Genomic DNA, 22,395 nt, shown 5'->3' on the forward strand with positions numbered 1-22,395 from the left:
CCTTTATAGACATGATTAAATTAAAAGGAATCCTAGGGTCTTCCCTGGTGGTCCAGTGGTTAAAACTTCACCTTCCAATACTTGGGGTGCTGGTTCGATCCCTGGTCAGGGATCTGAGGTCCCACGTGCCTCATGGCAAAAAAGCCAAAACATTAAACAGGAGTAATATTTTTACAAATTCGATACTTTAAAAATGGTCCACATTAAAAAAAAAAAAATCTTATAAAAAACCAAAGTAATCCGTCAGAATGGGCCCTTGTGTTAAGTCAGCATTCTCCAGGGAAACAGAACCAATAGGATACACACACACACACACACACACACACACACACACAGATTCATTACAGGAAATTGGCTTGAATGGTTATTTTGTTGTTGTTCAATCACTAAGTCCTGTCTGACTCTTTGCAACTCCATAGACTGCAACACACCAGGCTTCCCTGTCCTTCACTATCTCCTGGAGTTTGCTCAAACTCATGTCCATTGAGTCAATGATACCATCCAACCATCTCATCCTCTGTTGCCCCCTTCTCCTCCTGCCTTCAATCTTTCCCAGCATCAAGGTCTTTTCCAATGAGTTGACTTTTCGCATCAGGTGGAAAGAGTACTGGAGCTTCAGCATCAGTCCTTCCAATGAATATTCAGGGTTGATTTCCTTTAGGATGGACTGGTTGGACCTCCTTGCAGTCCAAGGGACTCTCAAGGGTCTTCTCCAGCACCACCGTGCGATGCATGGTTATGCAAACTGGCAAGTCCTATGATCAGCAAGACTGAGTCAGCAGGTTGAAGGCACTGGAGAGCAGATGGTTTAGTTCCCACCTGATCTGAGGACCTGGGAACTGGGAGAGCCGAAGGGGTAACTCCATCCAATTGCTGGCAGGCTTGAGGCTCAGGAAGAGCTGATGTTTTGGTTAGGAAAAAAGTGAGCCCTAGTTCAAAGAGGGCACAGACAGGAGGAATTCTTTCTTACTCGGGAAAAGGTCAGCCGTTTGGGGTTCTGTGTTCATTCTTGCTGGTCAAGTTCCCAAACTCAATTTCATGTTATACTTACTACCTCAAAGCCCTACCACCATCCATTCATTCATGTATGCACAAAAGATTATTCTAAACACTTGGTGTGCGTTGTCTTATTTAACCATTGGAGTTGGGGGGTGGTGGGGAGGGAAACCCAGGAAGCTTTTGCTTTTATATAATAACAATCCCATTAAGTGAATTTTCCCCCAATTATAGACAAAAAAGCTGATGCTCAGAGCCTCAAGTGAGCAGACCTTTGCACTAATACTCCCCTCTTCCTGCAATCCTCTTCCTCCTTCCTTGGGTCTTGGTTCAAATGTCACCTCCTCCAAGAAGCCTCCCTTGACCATTCGTTCTTAAAGAGCTAGCACTCTGAGTCACTCTTGCATGTCATTCTATTTTTTCACAGCCCCTATCACTCTCTGAAATTATATTTTTAATTTATGTGTCTCAAGTTTATTGTCTGTCTTCCTCCATTAGAATGAGTAAGTTCTGTGAGGCTGAGAAAGGTCACCTCCTCTAAGTTGGCCCAGTCTGAATCTTTGGCTCTTAAAAGGATTCCTGGTGCATATCAAGCCATCAATTAGTGTTCTTTGGATGAAATCATGGATATACCCAGAGTCACACAGCTGGTAAGTCACAGAGTTGAGATTTAAACCTAGATATGCCTTTCTCTAAAATCTAGGATTTACGCCTTTTCTAGACTTCACACTATCCATCTTGCTTTAAACTTTGTTATTTACTTTTCTGTCTCTGCTTCACGGTTTCTGAGAGTAATGCGACCACATCCTCTCATGGCTCCTATCAGGACATTGCCTTGCTCTCCAGATGCTCCGCCCTGTTTGCTGAGATGACTACATCTCCATGACAACATCGGAGGAGGAAGAAGGGTTCAGAGGCCCTGTGTGCTTTTCGTCCCCTTAGCATCACAGATTAAGAAGAGGTCCTCCTCAGCTTGCTTCAGGCCTGAAGTGTCATTTGCAGCCTTGGGGGGAGTCGCAGCCTTGGTGCTGACAGCCTCCCCGGGTGACACACATGCAGGGGCAGGGGCTTTGGCTCAGGCCCCATTTCAGGAGTAAGCACCGGCCAAGCTGCTTAGAAGATGCTAGTCCTTCTGGCAAGGAAACTTGCTGGGCCCCTGTTCTCAGGGGCAGGATTCTTCTTGGCCAATTAGAGCCTGGGTGATTCAGAGGGTAGCCAGCCATCCTCTCACTTCTAGAGTGGACACAGTGCAGCAAAAAGCCTTCCCACCTGAGCCTGCCTTGGCTTTTTCCATTTTCCCCTGAGCAGAAAAAAATAAAAAACAACAATGGAACCTCCAGAAACTCCCCATTTGTGCCTGTGGAGGGAGAGCTATGAACGAAACCTTTCTTTAGGGCTCACAAATCATTCACTCTGCCATCATCTGAACAGAGGAGTAAAGAAGGCAGACTCGGCTCCTGTGGCCACCCTGAAGCCAAGGGCCCTCCGGAGCAACCCAGAGAGGATGTGCTAGCCTCTTCTGTGGGACCAGCCCCAGCCATGAAAGCTAAGCTGCCTCTGCTCCCCTATGCATGCTGTTTTGCACAGGGATTTGGAAGCTGTACTCCACTTTCCTGGACTGATAGAGCAGGCAGCTGCCTGACGTGTATGGCTTGACAGCAGCTAGACATGACTTCCTTCCTCAAAATAGCTCCCTATGCCTGAATTTCCCCCATTAACATAATACCCTTGAGTCTCACAGAATTGTCCTTTAGGAGAACCACAACAATGCAAACTCCCCTAGAAGGCCAATTGTCCACTCGACAGGGGTCAGCAAACTTTTTCTGAAAATGACCAGATGGTAGATATTTTAGGTTATGAGGACCACACGGTCTCCGCTGCAACTGCAATATTAGCTTCTGCAGAGGTAGCCCCATAGCAGCCCCAGATGGCATGTAAGTGAATGGGCATGGCTGTGTTCCAGGAAACTCTATTTACCAAGCCTGTGGCAGGCTGGACTGGGCCCATTGCCCACGATCTGTCAGCCCAGCGCGAGGCTGTAAGTCAGTGACCTTGCCATCTCTCTACCCCTAGTGCCTCTCACATGAGGCATGCAGAATGAAGAGATGCTGGAATGCTGTTTGTTGAAGTCGTTACCAGCTAACGACAGTCCAAGGGAGGCTGTTTGATAGCCAGCATTTCCAGAAGGAGCCTTGATATAGCAGGGAATATTCAGAGGCTGAGAATTGAGGAGGGTAGGGCTCTAAAATCAAATTTGCCAACTTAGCAATTTTAACTAAACAGATCTGTTGGTTATAGTCATAAATCTCCAGATTCCATACCTGGATGAAAGCATCATGGTCCCCATCTGGGGACTAGCAGCAAGTAAAAATTGGGAGCAAAGGAATGAAATAAGAAACCCTGGGCACAGTCACTCTTTGCAACTTTGACATTTTTGTGACATCCCTGCCTCAGGAATGGTGTTTGCTTTTGTCATTCCAGACAATGAGCCAGCGTCCTGCTGTTCTGGCTTAGTTGACTCATAAAGCCCTTTGGAAACAGCTTAGTTCTTCTATAAGCCGGGACTGCAAGGCAGCATGCCACTGTTCTTCTTTCTTCCCTGTCAGGAGTTGCATCACTGTGGCAGTCACAGCATCCAAGATCAGTCTATTGACCTCTTTCAAGATGGCGGAAGTGATGAAAGTGAAGGTGGGCAATGATTTCGGGAGATGATAGTTGCCGTCATTTCACTTGGCTGCTTTTTGGACTACCATATTGGTTTGGTAGAGCACAGAGCACCAAAGCCCGAGTTGTGAGTACTCATTGCAGTTCCAGACCTTCGGGGACCTTGTGTCTGTCAGGATAGGAAAGGCTCTGCCGCAGTAACTTCGTAATTTCGGTTTCTTCACACAACCCACGTTTATTTCACGTTACATGTCCGACACGGTTGTCAGGCAGGCTCTCATTAGTCATTCAAGGACCCAGATACTCCTGGCTTCACCCTCACCTGTGTCTTCTTGATCATCTCATCAGGGGAAAGGGCATGGCATATTATGCCCCAGATTCTAAAGCCTCTGCCCAGAAGTGTCATAATCTGCTCACATTTCATTGACTGAACAAGTCACACGCTACATGGAACTTCTAAGAGGGGAGTTAAGTGCTATCCTACCATATGCCTGGAAGGATGACACAGTAGCGAGCAAGCCTAATGACTACTAGAGGACCTGCATAAAGGATTGAGGCATCAGCTTGCATGAGGAATCAAATATCCTCAGGGGAAGACACTTAGCTAGAAGCTGAGTACTGATTCAGCTTCAGGAACAGGAGTTAATATGAATATTCCAGAGGTGCAGCCCAGGAGAATAACGCTCATTAAGGAAAGGCAATTGCTGAAGGCCAAGTTGAAGTTGAAGGCTGAGGACTGAAGCAGGTATTAAAGAGAACTGAGGCTCCACAGTGGGAGAATCATCAGACTGCCTTCTTCCAGGAAGAAGCAGCCTTTAAAAAAAAAAAAAAAAGGCTGAGATAAATGCAATGTGGATATCACTAGATTCAGCATAAAACCAAGGGTTAAGCACAGCAGTGGCTCTGAGAGTGGGTAAAACGACTGACATATTCTAATGCAGAAGGAAATGGAGTGATGAGGAAGATGCTGGTATATCTGCCCCATCCTGGTTTCCAAGTAAAGCCCTCCAGGCACCACAGTAGCACTAGTGCCCAGGATAAAACAGAACAAACCAGGCCTTAGAGCAAGGCTAGTACAGTTGCGTAGGTTAAGCACTGCCAGTCACACTGTGATTTATGTGCATGGAGTACCCAGGAGCTGACAGTGAGCAACGGGAAGAATCCTGAGTGACAGCCCTGTCTCCACCCCCTATAATAGGCACGACTTGGACTTTTGCTCTTCACTTCCCACAGCTCCTGACCCCTTTGGTGTCATTTCCTGTTTCTGGCCTTGCCCTCACCCTTTGACTCTGACAGCAGAGCTAGTTGTTCTAGTTTCAATGGTCAGGGTTTAACCAGTGCTTCCCTTACTTGTTCCCCAGGAGTGAGGTCACAAAGGGTGAACTCAAGGCCATGCAAAGTATGTCAGCCTAGAGAGAAGTAGAGGAAGCCCACTGTTTGCAAGCATGTGGAAATCCCCAAATCGGCAGAGGCAAGGATGACACTGGGATTCCCATGAGCAGAGGACGCAGGGAATTAGGGTTTTTGTCCCTCTTATTATCAGTCTCCTGGTTCACTGAGGCTGGTGTGGAAGAACACTTATAACAGAGGTGTCTGCAGTGCCTACACAAGGCTCGGTATAAAGTAAGTCCTCATTAAATGTTTCTGGGAGAAAAATCATGAATACATACATTTAAAGAAAATCCAACCTTCTTCTTTCCATAGTCATAAGAATGAAGAGTTCAGTTCAGTTTAGTCGCTCAGTCGTGTCCGACTCTCCGCGACCCCATGAATCACAGCACGCCAGGCCTCCCTATCCATCACCAACTCCCAGAGTTCACTCAAACTCATGTCCACAGAGTCGGTGATGCCATCCAGCCATCTCATTCTCCGTCGCCGCCTTCTCCTCCCGCCCCCAACCCTTCCCAGCATCAGAGTCTTTTTCAGTGAGTCAACTCGTCGCATGAGGTGGCCAAAGTATTGCAGTTTCAGCTTTAGCATCAGTCCTTCCAATGAACACCCAGGATTGATCTCCCTTAGAATGGACTGGTTGGATCTCCTTGCAGTCCAAGGGACTCTCAAGAGTCTTCTCCAGCACCACAGTTCAAAAGCATCAATTCTTCGGCGATCAGCTTTCTTCACAGTCCAACTCTCACATCTATACGTGACCACGGGAAAAACCATAGCCTTGACTAGACGGACCTTTGTTGGCAAAGTAATGTCTCTGCTTTTTAATATATTATCAAGGTTGGTCATAACTTTCCTTCCAAGGAGTAAGCGTCTTTTAATTTCATGGCTGCAATCAGCATCTGCAGTGATTTTGCAGCCCAAAAAAATAAAGTCTGACACTGTTTCCACTGTTTTTCCATCTATTTCCCATGAAGCGATGGGACCAGATGCCATGATCTTTGTTTTCTGAATGTTGAGCTTCAAGCCAACCTTTTCACCCTCCTCTTTCACTTTCATCAAGAGGCTTTTGAGTTCCTCTTCACTTTCTGCCATAAGGGTAGTGTCATCTGCATATCTGAGATTATTGATATTTCTCCCAGCAATCTTGATTCCAGCTTGTGCTTCTTCCAGCCCAGCGTTCCTCATGATGTACTCTGCATATAAGTTAAATAAGCAAGGTGACAATATACAGCCTTGACGTACACCTTTTCCTATTTGGAACCAGTCAGTTGTTCCATGTACAGTTCTGACTGTTGCTTCCTGACCTGCATACAGGTTTCTCAAGAGGCAGGTCAGGTGGTCTGGTATTCCCATCTCTTTCAGAATTTTCCACAGTTTATTGTGATCCACACAGTCAAAGGCTTTGGCATAATCAATGAAGCAGAAATAGATGTTTTGACCACAAAACATGCTACTGAAATGTGAAAAAGTCAACCAACTAAAGTGGAGGGAGAGGAGGTGGGTGTATTTTTTTTTTTTTCTGTAGGAAACCAAGGTACCATCTAGAACTGAATTGATGCTTGGGGACTGTGTCTTCTAGATAAACCCTCACTTGTGAATTGGTCCTTACAATTTCAGTCCTAAGATGTTCAGCAGTGGAGTGAGTTTCAGCTCTTTAAATGCTTGTAAAAACACCAGGCAGGGTTAGTGCTGTGTCTGGTATTAGCACAAAACATTGAAGGTATTATCACCTTGAAAACTAGCACCAAATATAAACAGTGTTGCCATAACAATAGTGAACAAATAGAAAATTGCTTAAGTCCTTGGTCATTTTGAGGGGAAGCAATGTATTTACATACTTCTCCTTAGAGAAGCACAAATATAGGTGATAATTGAATGTGCATGGGTGTGGAATCACCATTTTTCATGAAATCATGATGCTCAGCCAAATAAATACTGAGACTGACGCCAAGTCAATCTTAGGCAAACATTTGCCTCTGAATGCATGTGTGACCTCCCATCCCATTGTCCTTCCCCATTTTTCTTTCTGACAGAGATGTGTGTTGAAATGTAGGCGTGGTGAAAACTTGACTCACATCAATAATGGTGAAAACTCAGCTCAGCATCAACAAGGCTCTGGCTGCATAAATATCTGTCCTCAAATAAACAGAAAATCCCATCTAGAAACAAAAAAGAAAGTAGGGAAGATGGTAAAGGACAGGACAGAGGGTGAGATCTGACTTGATTTATAGGACACTATTATCCAACAGCTTATTCTCTGCCAACATGTGTACTGGCCATCAAAAAACCCATGCTTGACGAAGATTTCCATCAACACATTTGCTTAATGCCTTATTCACATGCATAGAATTCCACATAGCTTTGCTTCTGATCAAGGGACTCAGTTCTTAGAGAAAAAGATATTGCATGGGGTTCACACCATGGAATTCACTGGGCTCACCACATATCAGGGGCTTCCCTTGTGGCTCAGGTGGTAAAGAATCTGCCTGCGATGCGGGAGACCTGGGTTCAATCCCTGGGTTGAGAAGATCCCCTGAAGAAGGGAAAGGCTACTCACTCCAGTATTCTGGCCTAGAGAATTTCAGGGACTGTATAGTCCATGGGGTCACAAAGAGTCGGACACGACTGAGCGACATTCTCTACATACCCATCACCCAGGAGCAGCTGGTCTTGTAGAAGGCAGAATGGGCTGTGGAAGACTCAATTACAGCCCAATTTGGGAGAACCACCTGAAGGTCAGAGTTCTAATTAATAGGACGCCGCATATGCTTTGAATCAGTTACCAATACGTTTCTCCCAAAGCCAGAACATATAGGTCCAGGATCAAGGGTAAAAATGGGAGTGGCTTTTCTCACTATGACATCTAATATCCACTCACAGAATGTTTGCAGCATGTCCCTGCAACTCTGGGCTGTTCTGTTTCTGAGGTCCAATTTCATACTGGAGAAAAGCTTCTGTCAGGTGACATGGAACTGCTGCACTGATGAAAGCCATGACTGCCAACTGGGGCTCCCTCTCCTGCTAGGGGAGGGGGGGTTTCTGCACTGGTGGATCCTCATTATGTATTGAGGGAAATCAGTTTCCCACCACATAAGACTGTTATCTAAAGGATTCTCCAGGGTATTACATAGTACATCAGCTAGAATCTGATTTTGGAAGTGGCTGTTTTATGTATGTGCATGCTAAGTAGCTTCAGTCGTGTCTGACTCTTTGTGACCCTACGGACTGTAGCCCACCAGGCTCCCCTGTCCATGGGTTTCTCTAGGTCAGCATACCGGAGTGGGTTGCCATTTCCTTCTCCAGGGATCTTCCTGACCTAGGGATCCGATCTGCATCTCTTACGTTTCCTACAGTGACAGATGAGTCCTTTACCGCTAGCGCCACCTGGGAGGTCCGTATTACATAGTTCATGCTACGCTGCTTTAGTCATGTCCAACTCTTTGCAACTCTAAGGACTGTAGCCCACCAGGCTCCTCTGTCCATGGGATTCTCCAGGCAAGAATACTAGACTGGGTTGCCATTCCCTTCTCCAGGGGCTTCCAAACCCAGGGACCAAACCTGGGTGTCTTACGTCTCCTGCACTGGCAGGCAGGCTCTTTACCACTAGTGACACCTGGGGAAAGCCATCGCATGGTACACCCATGTCCAGTACTAAAAGGTAATGAACATGATATCATCTACAGCCAAACCAAGAAGCTATCATTTTTGTATGGAACTTTTAAACATGTAGGAAAAGTGTGTACCTTAGCTGAATAGCCAAGGGAGTGATCTGTGTTCCCAAACTACCTTTCTATGTTCCGCTCAGTGATGTGAGGACTGACCCCTCTCTTTTGATAGTTGGCTCTTGCTTATGTTCTGCCAGTAGGGGGCACTAGCGAGATACCAAAAGGCTGGAATTGGGGTAGGGTGGAGACCTGCTGAGCCCACTCCAGCGTTCTTGCCTGGAGAATCCCAGGGATGTGGGAGCCTGGTGGGCTGCCCTCTATGGGGTCGCACAGAGTCGGACACGACTGAAGCGACTTAGCAGCAGCAGCAGGAGACCTGCTGCTCCTAGGAACTTTGCCTCACAGGGACCCTTCACCTTGGCATTGACGGGGTCCATCCAGTGTCAGAGTTGCTTAAAGCAGCTTCCTTGCACCCTCTTAGAAGTACAGGCATAACCAAGTCCCTTCCCTGGAGCATCTAGGTTTTGATAATCCCACCTCCCCTTTGTTTCCTCAGCCCCGAGAGTAGTTGCTGCTCTCACAGGTAATGATGTTGATTGCCTCAGTGGTCCCCTTTTTGCTCCCTCAGCCCTCTCACGCCTGTGTGATCAATTCGCCATCTTCAATTCCTTCTGCTGAAATTTCAAATGTGGTTTTTGTTTTCCTGCATAGGCCCTGACTGATACCCAACCTTAGAAGGACGGTCAAGATTAGGTGGCATTTCAGTTATTATCCATTTTTTCAGAAAGATTCATTGGAACACTCAATCACAAAAAAGAGGGGGAGTTTTAAGTAAATTTAATATGGAATTAGTATTTTTCAAGACTACTATCCAAATAGGAATGGGGAGATTCCTGTGAATTTCTGCTGGAAAACAAATTCATTTTATTAAAAGGTTTTCCTCTTTGTATTTGGAGATTAAAGAAATGATAGAATTTATCATCCCACTAAACAAACAGTTTCACTTATTTTTGGTAAATTGCACTAAGTGTGGTTTAATTACTGTGTCCAGAATAGCATTTCACATCTGTGGCCCCAAAAGCTGTTATTGCTGTGGACCTGCGGGACAAAGAAATAGAGCCCTCCTGTGGCCAATTTAAGTACAACAACCCCTGTGGTTCAACGTTGATAGTATTAACATTTTGATCTTTTGTATTAACATTTCTGATCTTTGAACAGAAAAATATCATACAAATCCTGCCCTGCATTTCTAATAAACAGAAGAGAAGCCTATTACCCATAGAAATAATACCTGTGTGTCTTGGCGCTACACCAATGTAAAACATAAACTGTGTAATCAAGGCCACATTAAATGCCCAGTTATTAAAGGCGTAAGTAGAGGGAGTGAGAACAGGTCTGGGAACAAAAGGGCTACTTAGACCCTGTATGTAGCAGAGGTCTTAACACAAACACAGTGATTTACTTCGGAATTGGTTATACACACAAGTAAGTCTCCTGGGCACCACAGAGAAGAAACTCAATAAATGCTGCAAGAGTTTTTGATGTGCAGGTGCAATATGATGAAATATGTACATTGTTATCTTTTGTGGCAAAGACAAGGGAGCCCAGTGAAGAGGAGCGGTAGAGACCTGTCAGGGCAAACTAGAGAGAGAGGGAACGTGGAAGCGGGGAACATTTATGCTTTGCAGTTGGATGGCACTGGGTTCTAATGCCATTTTAGCACATCCTAGCTGTGTGACTTAGGGCAAGTTGTCCAACCTCTCTGATTCTCAGCTTCCCATCTGTAAAGTGGATGTAACAATATCTGCTTCAAGACCATGTATAGTGTCATGGTCCAGGGAATATGTTTCTGAGCCAAGCTCCCAGGCTTGAAATCCTGACCCTGCCACTTATTGTGCGACTTTAGGCAAGTTATTTAACCTCTCTGTGCCTAATCCATAAAACAGGACGAAGTAGTACTGACTTTGCAGGGTTGTTTGAAGATTAAATGACTCAATATACACAAAACACTTAGATCAGGCATCGTGGATGAATTTTCCAGTGTTACTACTATTTAAAGCAACTTAGGATGCCTTCCCGGAGAAGGCAATGGCAACCCACTCCAGTACTCTTGCCTGGAAAATCCCATGGACGGAGGGGCCTGGTAGGCTGCAGTCCATGGGGTCGCGAAGAGTAGGACACGACTGAGCGACTTCACTTTCACTTTTCACCTTCATGCACTGGAGAAGTAAATGGCAAGCCACTCCACTGTTCTTGCCTGGAGAATCCCAGGGACGGTGGAGCCTGGTGGGCTGCCGTCTGTGGGGTTGCACAGAGTTGGACACGACTGACGCGACTTAGCAGCAGCAGCAGCAGGATGCCTTCCACATTTTAAACAGTAAATGTGAGCCTTATTATTTGCTGTAAGTCATCATGGACAATTGTTATCTATTCCTTATCTGCTTCTTTCTCTATTAAGTAGAGTCAAGTGAAATTGCCATTTTTATAGGTGAAGAATACTTGAATGCAATATTTTCTTGGTTTGATGGAATACAGACCAGGTTACATTCACGGTTATTGGCAAGAGCTTAAGATGAAGGAATAAAGTAGAGCTTTCTGTCTACATTTATGCCTCTGAGCCCAGAAGCCCCTTCCCTGCTTGTGATGACAAATCCCTTCAGCAGAATTAGTGGGGCTTAGTCCCCCCAGTTCCTCTGCTAGTCCAGGAAAGGAGGAGCAGGAAGCAATGATTGGGGTATCTGTACCAATTACAGTCTGGCTAGGAAAACAGAGTTCAACCCAGGTAGTTTTTATAGAGGGTACTTAATATGGAGAACTAATGCCAAAGGTGTCAGAAAAGTTTAAAAGCCACATCGGAGACAGGAAGCAACCCGGAGACGAGCCGCAGAGGAGAGTAGCTGCCACTTTGACTGCTGGAGGGGAAAAGGGCAGAGGGGCGTCAGAGCCAGGGCGCGGTCCCTGGCAAGAGCAGGAGCCATGAAGAGCTGCCCAGACACCCCCAGAGCCGCCCCCACACAAGCGGAGAGGGGGAGGGAGGCCTCTCTTCCTTCTGCTCCCTGGTCTCTGGCCAGTGCCTCCCTTGGGCTGAGCTCGTCCTTCTCTGTTGGCAAAGGGACATGGGGTTTGCAGACATTAGCCCCTTGAATACAGAGAAGAGCAGGGTAAAAGAGAAGCAGACTCGCCAGCAGAGAGGCAAATGCCTGTCTGGAGAAGCAGCAAGTGGAAAGGAAGAAGAAGGGGAAAGACTGGGAGGTGGCAGTAGCAGGACATAAAGACCAACTGCTGCCCTGTTGTTTCTGGAGCTTCAGCATCTTCTCAATACCGTGGAGGCAGAATCCAGACACTTTGCCACTTTAGCCAGGCACTTCCAAATAAAAACTGTGGGAACCACCAGAATCAGTCTCTGGTGACTTGATAAGATGGGGAGGGGTGCAGGCAACTGGGCAGGAGCCTTCTGGTTGACTTGTGACCTCCAGGCAGAGAGGTTTAAAGACCTGCACTGCATATTCTTGGCCTCCACCCTTTTCTCCTGATGCCAAGTCCTGCGGCCAGGGAAACAGACGTCAGGAGGGGAAGCCTCATCTTGGAAGTTGTCTCCTCTAAAAGTACAGAAATAAGACAACAGGATGTGATGTGGGTAGCCTGGATTGAATACACATTTAACATTTAAGTGTTAAAGGGGCACTCATGGAGAAACTGGGTAAAGTCTTTATTTAGTCAATAGGATTGTTAATATCTTAGTTGTGACGAATGTACTATGAATGGGCTTCCCAGGGGCGCTAGTAGTAAAGAACCCACCTGCTAATGCAGGAGACGTAAGAGACATGATTCCATCCCTGGGTCAGGAAGATCCCCTGGAGGAAAGCATGGCAACCCACTCCAGTATTCTTGCCTGGAGAATCCCATGGACGGAGGAGCCTGGCAGGATACAATTCACAGGGTCGCAAAGAGTCGGACGTGACTGAAGCCACTTAGCACACATGTACACGCTATGGATATGTTAGATGCTAACGCATTATGGACTGGGCAGGGTCAGGGGTAGGGGTGAGCAGAAACTAATACCTGCGTCCGGCGATTTGTTATGTCAGTAAATGTTGCCGTGTCCCCAGTCAATAATGTTCTGGTAACAAAAGATGTATTTATAGTATGTAACGTTCTGTGCTATTTTCTCTTCTGTAGATCTAAATTTATTTTAAAAGAAACCCCACAAGATTTCTGTGACCTCCTCCAGAAAGGCTTCTTCCTTTAGCTTCAGTGGGCAGCTTCAGCTGACACAGCACCACTGAAGCACCACAAAGAAGATGCTTCCCCCACAAACCCACCAAACACCAGTAAGCACGTTCAGGAGAGTGTCAGCAAGCTCATATCCAGAAAGACTTCTGTAGGACTTTTCATACAATTAAAAAGCCTGAATTCATAACAGTAGCCTAAGTGCCAAGAGCATGATTAACTCGTGTTGTGACCACAACCATGCTGTCATTCTCATCGATGGGATTTGGGTTACACCCCCTTTGGTAAGCCAATGAACTGGGTGATGTCCAAACTTAATGGACAAAGTTCACGCTCTAAGTGTGAGTGTGTGTTAGTCACTCAGTGGTGTCTGACTCTTTGCAACCCCGTGGACTGTAGCCTGCCAGACTCTTCTGTCCATGGGACTCTCTAGGCAAGAATACTGCAGTGAGTTGCCATTCCCTTCTCCATTCATGCTCTGAAGAAGTTCTTAACCCAAGTCCAGTCATGGTACTGGGTTATCTACAAATGAACTGACCTTGTATAGACACATTCATCTTTTAAAGTCACCTGAGTAACTTTTAGAAAAAGCAGAGTATAGCTACACACACACACGCACATGACCAGTTTAGGAAGCAGTCTGACTCAACAGCACAGAAGTGTGAATTGATTTTTTTTCCCAGCTTTTTTCCCATTGTCTTCTATCAAAGTCCCCATTTTCCCACTGGGTGGTGGCTCCCTTTAAGGCATCTCAATCCAATCCTATAACTTTTAATTCACTTTTGATAATTATAACAGTCTCATTCTAGTTACCAAGACTTAGTTCTATTCATTTAAAATTTTCAATATTGTATATTTAATTTAAAGTGGCCCCCTCCCAACATAGGTGGCTGCAGCTAGTTTTGATGGGGTCTTTCCTCCTCTGCCCTGTTTCTAATAGCTACTCTTCTGACGTTGATCTGAGACTAGACAAGTGGGGACTGGGGAAAGTCTCCCTTTGGGACTGGTTATGATAAAATATATTTACCCTCCTTCCTGTAAACTCCTGGCCACTAATCTATCTTGTAAACTGTATACTCCACTGTGGTTGCAGATGGAAACTGTAACAGTATCTAATAAAGAGACACTTGATTCCATGGACTTCTGATCCATGAATACTAGCCCCCAATCTGCATCCACCTGATAGAATGTGCTTCTTTGGTCATCACTCTGCCACTTCCTGACAAGCCTGGGGCCCCCGATCTGATGCACAGTCTGAAGCCCTAATCCACAGGCTCAGTACATCTTCTGGGCCCCTCAGAGACCAGCCAGGAGTGGTCTTTGATCCTTCGTCTCTGTGTGGCTGTGCTCTGCTCAGGTCAGGTGAACTAGGTCAGGTTAGGCATTGCTAACCAGGACAGGGAAGGTCACCTCTTCTTATAGAACTCACAATTCTGTAAGTAATTTGGGGGGTTGCCATCTCTGATCTTTGCCGACAAGGTCCAGCCATGCTCATCTTCCTCCCCCCAGAAGAAAGCAGAGATGAGGAAATGGCTTCTGTCTTGTGTACCGCCTCGACCTCCAGCTTCCATCTCTCGACAGTATAGGACCTACTCTGGTTAGCATTGCTTGCCCCTGGAACTACAGACTGTAACACCCAGAATGATCTCTTATTTAAACTTGGCCCTAGAAAATTTGGAGGTTTCTCACACCGTGAGACCATCTTCCCTGTGTGTAAGCTCCAGAGCAGAACAAGAGCTCAGTTAGAACCTCCCCCCAGACTCCTGGCCACATACACATAAATACATTCTTACTTGAAACAACTGCCCAGTCCAGAGGACTGACCTCTACGGCTCCAAGGACATATCCTTTGAGATGCACAGTGGATGCTATAGATCTGTCCCACCTTGGCACTCCTTTGAACTTTGTGAATTCTTTTTTACTCTTTTAACACAGTACTGGCAGGGGATTTGAGAGGCAAAAATTATCAGTGACTGTTTCAAAGCTCCATCCATACAAAATCTGGAGGATGGGGGAGGTGCCTCTCCATGGACCACTCTTCGAGGGAGAGCTGTCCATATCAAAGGAGCAAGTACTTGGCCAAACTCATCTCAAACCACAACTTTACACTGGCTGGCAGGAGTGTCCCCAGGGGACTTCCCTCCTGTCTCTATTCAAAGGCCACTTGTATTGATGATTTAACAATGAACATCTCCCTGCTGCTTGCCTCTGAGCTTAGACTGCGTTGAAAGGGCATTGCTGCCCACTTCTTTCCCTTTGCATTGCTCTTCCGAGGGATGTAACCAGGATGGAGAAACGGGAGTCAAGCGGTAGAAGGGTTCTCTCTAAATAAATGTTTACAGCACTGCCTACATTTTGCTTTTAGAAGCATTGGCTGATGGCCTACTAAATGCCAAGTATAAAGTAAGTGCTGAGAGATGAAGATGGGGGAGGAGTGGTCCCTGAGTTTCCAGTGCTCAGAGGCTGGCAGGAGAGACAGCCAACTGTGAGTGCGAGGGTAACGTGTGTCCAGGGCCAAGGGGAGGGACTCATCTGTTGTTCTGGGTGCCAAGGTAAGGCTCCAGAGAGGGAGTGACCCAGGAGCTGGGTCTAGAAGGGTAAGAAGCTGAGGGTGGAGGTGGAGGGAGGCTGCAGCTAAACAAGAACTGGAGAGGTCAGAGCTTGTGGCCTGCCTAGTGCTGGGCCTGTCAGCAGTGCCAGAGCCCAGAGTGCAGGCTTTGAGGGTGGTTTCCCTGGTAACCACACGTCAGTAGATCCTGAAGGATACCCCTGCTGTCTTGTGTCCAGGAGTGTGATTAAAACACTGCAGGATTTGGGAACAGAATTGCCCGCAGCAAATCTTTGGTCCTAGTATTTTCACTAAGCATTTACTCATATGCCACGGAGTCCACCAAGCAGGCTACATGCAGCAAACCTCATTGAATCTTTACAACCATCCTACGAGCTGGTATGATGTGCCTATACCCTATTTTGCAGAGGAGGAGATAGGTTTAGAAATATCAATAATTCTTTTGAAAAAGGATATAGCAAATAAGCAACAGAGCCAGGTTTTGAGCTCAGGTGACTATGCCTCCAAATCTCCTATTCTTAACCCCCTCTCTTTCCTAAGGAATCTGCTTCCTAAGATTCAGAGTATTCACAATGGAGTCCCTCCACGTGCTGGCTTCAGGGTATATAATACAGACCATGAGAGCCAGTGCTTGCCCTCGAGGAGTGTGCACCCTATGGAAGGAAAAACAGGTGAGCAGCCAATCGCAGCCCACAGTGACAAGACCTATGTATATGTACATACAGTCTTAAAAAGTATAAAGATGGGGCAGCCACCCAGCAGAGAATGAAGTTGAAGAAAAGTCATGGAAGGCTTCTTGGAAGTGGTGAAATCTGAGTCTTGAAAGATCAATCTTCAGGAGCATTTAACTCATGTTTTAAAGTCAAATCCTCACTTAAAACCAATAAACCAAATCATAAGGTCATGCACTCACTGGACAATAAAAACATATGCAATATTGATAGCACTGTCCATATTGTGGGAAAATTCACCTCTAAAGCAAAGATCAAAAGGAACAATCAATACAGCAGAACACACAATAAAATATACCCTCATACTAGCTGATGAACAAAGTTTAAAATTAGTGATCTTTTCTAGGACAGCAGTCATTTCAAAGTTAGACACTAGGTGGTGATCTTAGCACAGTTTGCTATCCTTGACATTGCCTGGAGACAGCCAGTTAGGGAAGGTTCACCCTTTCCAGGAAAAACAAAGCTCTGAATACAGCCATCATGGAAGTGAGTTGATTGAAGGGGATAATAGCTTTCATGGTATCTTTTCCCTATAATGAACAATATGTATCTTCGGTTTACAGCAAATGTTTTCTTGTAGACAGTCACATCTACAGTGATCTGGACCACTGGAAGGACACTCTCCCAGACCCCTTCAGCCAAGTTGTTTTGTAAAGGTAACAACGCCTTTGGACAATGGAGTCAGGAGTTCATATTCAAGAGTCTACCCAAGCAACCTTAACCTTTCACTCAACTTCATAGTCTCTAAGGAGAGGCTTGCAACCTGGAAGAAGTTGTTAAAAAAAAGTCAACACCCAAATCACTAGATCTGAGCCTTGATACAGAATGCCTGCCTCCCCCTCTGTTAACAGAAGAATGCTCTATTAGAGGATTAGAGGTACTATGGAAAGCACGTTAAGCTCCTTGAATTAAAGGAATTATGAGAATACCAGATGTTAGCAATAAGTCTCAAAGATGACAAAGATAAGGGGAAACCTTAACTCTTAGAGCCATAAAATAGCAAGAATTTGATATCACAGGCAAAAAAGAAAAATGAAGGAAATAGTTACAACTGAAAGTATTTTAGGCAAACAGGTAAATTATAGGGGAGAGGAGTGTAGATTTCATTTATTACATGCAAAAGGAGTGGAAAAAAAATTTTGATATTGAACACCAGAAGTCAGCAAGACACTCGGCAGAGAATAAAAGAGGAAAAAAATGATTTATTGTTGATAATATTTTAAGCAAGCAGGTTATTTATATCTTGTTTCCAAAGGCTGACCTAAGAACTTGACCCGTGCCAAGGTTTCACTGGTCTATGAAGAAAAGGGGAAAACAAGGACACTGAAAATTTTTCAGTAAGTTAAATATGTTAAATTCTTTAAAATTTGCTTTTATCCTTAGATTAGATTTCTACCTTTCTAAAATTGAAGAAAAGCCTTCCTTCTGTGAAGTGGTCACCATAGAGCTGTTTGTGTGTCATTTTGCTGTTTTGTTGTGAATCCGTGGCACCATTGTGTGCGTCCTGAAATGTGTTTTTTGGAGACTGACACTGGTGTGAGGAATCCAGAAGTCTGAAAACTACAGTATCAACAACCCATTTAAGAGAGCAATAGTCAGCCAGGTGCTAATCACTTACTCATTCAACAAGTTTTTGCTGAACCCCTCCCGTGGGCCAGGCCCTTGTGTTGGGCCATGGGTAGTGATCCATGAGCCAGATGACCCCATCCATCTCTGACACCCATCATTCAGGGGTGGGTGAGGCGTGAAGAGTCTGGTGGGAGGGGTCATATTTAGGATGGTGGCCTATTAGTCATGTAGTTGCACAGGGAAGAATTTTTAACATCTTACATAAAATTGAGCACTGTATTTCATTAAAGCTAGCTTGGAGTGTTTCTTTCCTTTAACAGTAGGGTAAGTGAATGTCACTAGTGAGTTACTTAAGAAGTATCTCCATCTCCACTCTGAGAGTTGCCACACTCTCTCTCCAATTCTGCCTGCTCCCTGTGCAGAGTGTGCTGTAAAGGAATCCGACTGAAGACAGAGCCCCAGAGGTTCTCATACTGAGTATCCGTATCTATTCTGAAAAGGTAGACTAGGAAGGTGTGGGCACGGACAAGATATTTCTCACCATGTCATGGCAAAAAGAAAAGTCTGTTTAAGGGATCCGTGGCTACTCCCTTTCTGATATGTACAGGCGTCCCTGAAGGACATTTTGAGACTCTTGGGAACATTGACTTATATTTGGAATTCATCCCAGCTACAATCTGGGTCTCCAGTCCTCAATGGTCAAATCAGCAGGAGGATTTTAGATGGAGGAGACTGAAAGAACCTAATAGTGAGTGTGCTGGTTTCCATGGTGACATGCTGAGTACTTACTGCTCCTTAAAGACCAGCAACATGAATAATTTAAATTATTTATTAAGGACTGCCTAGCCTAGAATATAGGGATCTGAGTTAAGAAAAAATTTAAAGCCTCTGCTTCTGGAACAAAAGTGATAAATAAAGATACCTAAAAGGAGGCTTAAAAGTAATATTTAGGAGTGGTTTTCTTTATAGAAAAGTCAAAACATACAGAGATTGGCTACAAACATTTACATATCAGAGAATTGTTTCAAGGCATTACCTTGAGCTTCACAAGGTTTTCAGGCCCTTTAGGGAAATGTTTCAGGACAGGTACAACCTTACAAATTATTTTACTACCACTTAGTTCCCTTAACTATGCACCTGTGGGTCTTACTTTACATTTTTAATTCACTTGGAATTATTATATCTACAATATACATTTCAGCCCAAATATATCTGGCAGTTTGGGCCCCTTCAAACCAGTGTGGGCTGCCAGCACCATGGGAGGTGAATGGTGAGTGCCCTCACCATTGCACGGCATCTGCAGACTTGGTCCAGAGACGTCTTTCCTGTGTCTCTCGACACTCTGGCTGGATCTCATAGGTTCACTTTGCACGCATCTGTATTCCCAACTGTGAAGAAGCCACAATGCTTCAGGCACCTGACTAGGTAAGCAGGTTTCCCACCCTGCTCATCCACCTCTGGCCACCTGGCCTCTGCACTGCTCTTCTGGCTGGGCTTTTCCATGGATAGAAGAATTGTGTGCTCAGTTGTGTCTGACTCTCAGCAACCCCATGAACTGTAGCCCGCCAGGCTCCTCTGTCCATGGAGTTTTCCAGGTAAGAATACTGGAGTGGGTTGCCATTCCCTCTTCCAGGGGATCTTCCTGACCCAGGGACTGAACCCACATCTCTAGAATCTCATGCATTGGCAAGCAGATTCTTTACCAACTGCGCCACCTGGGAAGTCCATGGTAGATCTCCCACAAATACCCCTCTTTCAGTGATCTCTCCAACAGGCAACTTTCTTGAGGCCAGCCTTGTATGGTAAGGCCTTGGATCACCCTCTACGAGGACCACCCTTGAGACAGCCTCACCAGACACCGACTGGCTCAGCAGGAGGGCCTGGATCAGAGTCACCTTCCACTTTCATTGCTTCCTCCCTCCCTCCATTCTTTTGTAAATTCCACATTAGATCTCAAATCCAAATCCTCAGCTCATGATGTCTCATCACCATCTATCTATGCAAGGCTTGTTTCCATTCCTTTCTGGTATGTACAGAATTATGTATTTCCTGTGGAAAAAAAAAATACTGTTGTCTCCTATGCAGGTATTTTCAACGTACACAAATTTGTGTACACAATTCAACGTACACACGTATTTGTGTATTCAGCATACACAAATCGTATTGCACTGTACACCTCAGTCTGTTTCTCACTTTTTCTCTCAGCATTCTGATTCAAAGTTCTCTTTATGTTGCTAATCATATGTGAAGCCTTGGTTAACCGCTGCTTACTCCCTAGAGAATATCCACTACAAATGCTTCTCCATTCTCCTAGTGAGGGACCCCAGATGGCCTCCAGCTGAAGGTGAGAGACAACAAACATCTTCATATACATCCCCTAAGGACCTTTGTCAGCAGGATGACAGCCTTTCCCAGCAGGATGGCTGGGTCATCAGATATACTAGTCTTAACTTGACCAAATAGAGCAGGCGGCTAGCCAACCTGACCGACCCAGTATACAGGGCCACCAGTAGGGAATAAAGATCTTTACATCCCCACCTCTCCACAGTACTCAGTGTGAGCTCCCGCTTCATAAATTGTGCTAATCTGATTTGAGTAAAGTGAGCGATTTTGTTTTAATTTCCATTTTTTTGCAAACCTCAGTGACTCTGACCACCTCATCACAGGCTGGATATCATTTTATGCTTTTACTTCTTTATGTATCAAGTGTTTTTTCCCTTTGAGTTTCTTTTTTTTATATATCTTTATTTATTTTTGGCTACTCTGGATCTCAGTTGCAGCTCTCAAGATCTTCATTGCAATATGCGGACTTCTTAGTTGCAATATGCAGGATCTAGCTCCCCAACCAGGGATCCAACGTGGGTCCCTTGAATTGGGAGCACTAAGTCTTACCCACTGGACCATCAGTAAAGTCCCTGACTGAATTTCTATTAGAATTAACAAATTCCCTACCTGTTCTCCATCTCTTACCTTGGTCCATGGTTATTTTCATTGAATAGAAAAACTTATTCTTGGGGCAATCAAATCCATCCATGGTTTGGTTTGTGCTCATAGCTTGTAATTTGGGGATTTTGTTTAAGAATTTTGTTCCCATTTCTGAGTCACAAAAATATTCTCTGATGTATCTTCTATTAACTTTCTGTTTTGCCCTTCGTATATTTAGGTCTTTAGCTAGAGGCCAGCCATGTATGTGGTGTTACACAGGAATGCAGCTCTGTCTTAGAACCTCAAGTTGTTCATGTTTCATTGGTCTATATGTACTTTTATCAGACGTGAGCTGTTTTTATAACTATGACTTTGTGGTCAAGCGATCCTTCATTTCCCCACCCTTTGCTCTTCTTTTTCAAAGTTGACTTGGTTACTCACGAATCCTTAAACTTCCTTGTCAAATTTATATTGAATTATTGGATTTCTAAAAGGAAAATCTAGCTGGGATTTCATTGGGATCTCATTGAATTTATAGTTTTCTTTGCTAAGAACTGACATCTTTATTATATTAAGTCATCCCATTCAAGGGTATGGAATAACTATTCATTTACTATTGTCATATTTATATATCTTTATGGAGTTTCATATTTTCTCCACTGAGACTCTAAGTATATATTTCTTCATCAAATTGTTTCAGTAACTGTTGCTTAATAATGCTTCCAAATTTCTAGTAAGTCTAGTTTCCCCTTTATATCTTATTTTTTTCTCTTCAGAATGTTCTAAGCTAGTCATTTTTTTTTTTTTAACTTATGTATTTAACACTCTCATTTCACTTTGGAGCTTCCCTGTTGGCTCAGACAGTAAAGAATCTGCCTGCAATGCAGGAGACCCAAGTTCAACCCCTGGGTCAGGAAGATCCCCAGGAGAAGGGAATGGCAACCCACTCCAGTATTCTTGCCTGCAGAATCCCTTGAACAGAGGAACCTGACAGAATACAGTCCGTGGGACTGCGAAGAGTCAGACACAACTGAGCGACTAACATTTTCACTCTACACATTTATTTTTACAGCTTGATGAATATTCTATAAGATGAATATTATATACTTGCATACCAGAGAGATCACTAAATGTTCTTTGATAAACGAATCCCTAGGTATTTTACCATTTTTGTTTTGAAGTGTATCCTAGTTTTTAAAATATGTTTAATAAATAGTTGCTACTGCTGTAGAGAAGTGCTACTGATATTTTAAGTTGTATCTGACAAGCTTGTTGAACTTTTATTCATTCTAATAGATGGTTGATTATTCTAATAGTTTTCTATTAATATATAGATGATCTTGTCTATGGCAAATGACAATTATTTTGTTTCCCTCCAAATCCTTTGGCCTTTGATTCAATTTCTTTCCTTACAGTGCATTGCCCAGGACCTCCAATATTAAGTTAAGCAATAATAGTGAAAGTGAGCATCCTGTGTTGTTCTTAGTCTTAGAAGGAATTCCTCTAGAATTTCATACCAAGCATAGTGCTTTCTGTAGATACTTAGCATATGACCTTTATGAAATCAAGATATTTCCTTCCAGATCCGATTTTCTAAGAATTTTTATTTTTAAGCATACATAATTATTAAATTTTACTGGTGCTTTTTCTGGTTCTG

At 44.4% G+C, this 22,395-nt stretch overlaps 1 pseudogene; it reads left to right on the forward strand.

Moving 5' to 3' along the window:
* The first annotated feature begins 2,944 nt into the window (after positions 1-2,944).
* The window catches only part of LOC129561672 (mitochondrial-processing peptidase subunit beta pseudogene), a 55,931-nt pseudogene continuing 36,480 nt past the window's right edge, over positions 2,945-22,395 (forward strand).

The sequence above is a fragment of the Moschus berezovskii genome, chromosome 5 (assembly GCF_049115385.1).
Source record: "Moschus berezovskii isolate FMDL1 chromosome 5, NW_MosBer_1.0, whole genome shotgun sequence".
NCBI lineage: Eukaryota > Metazoa > Chordata > Mammalia > Artiodactyla > Moschidae > Moschus > Moschus berezovskii.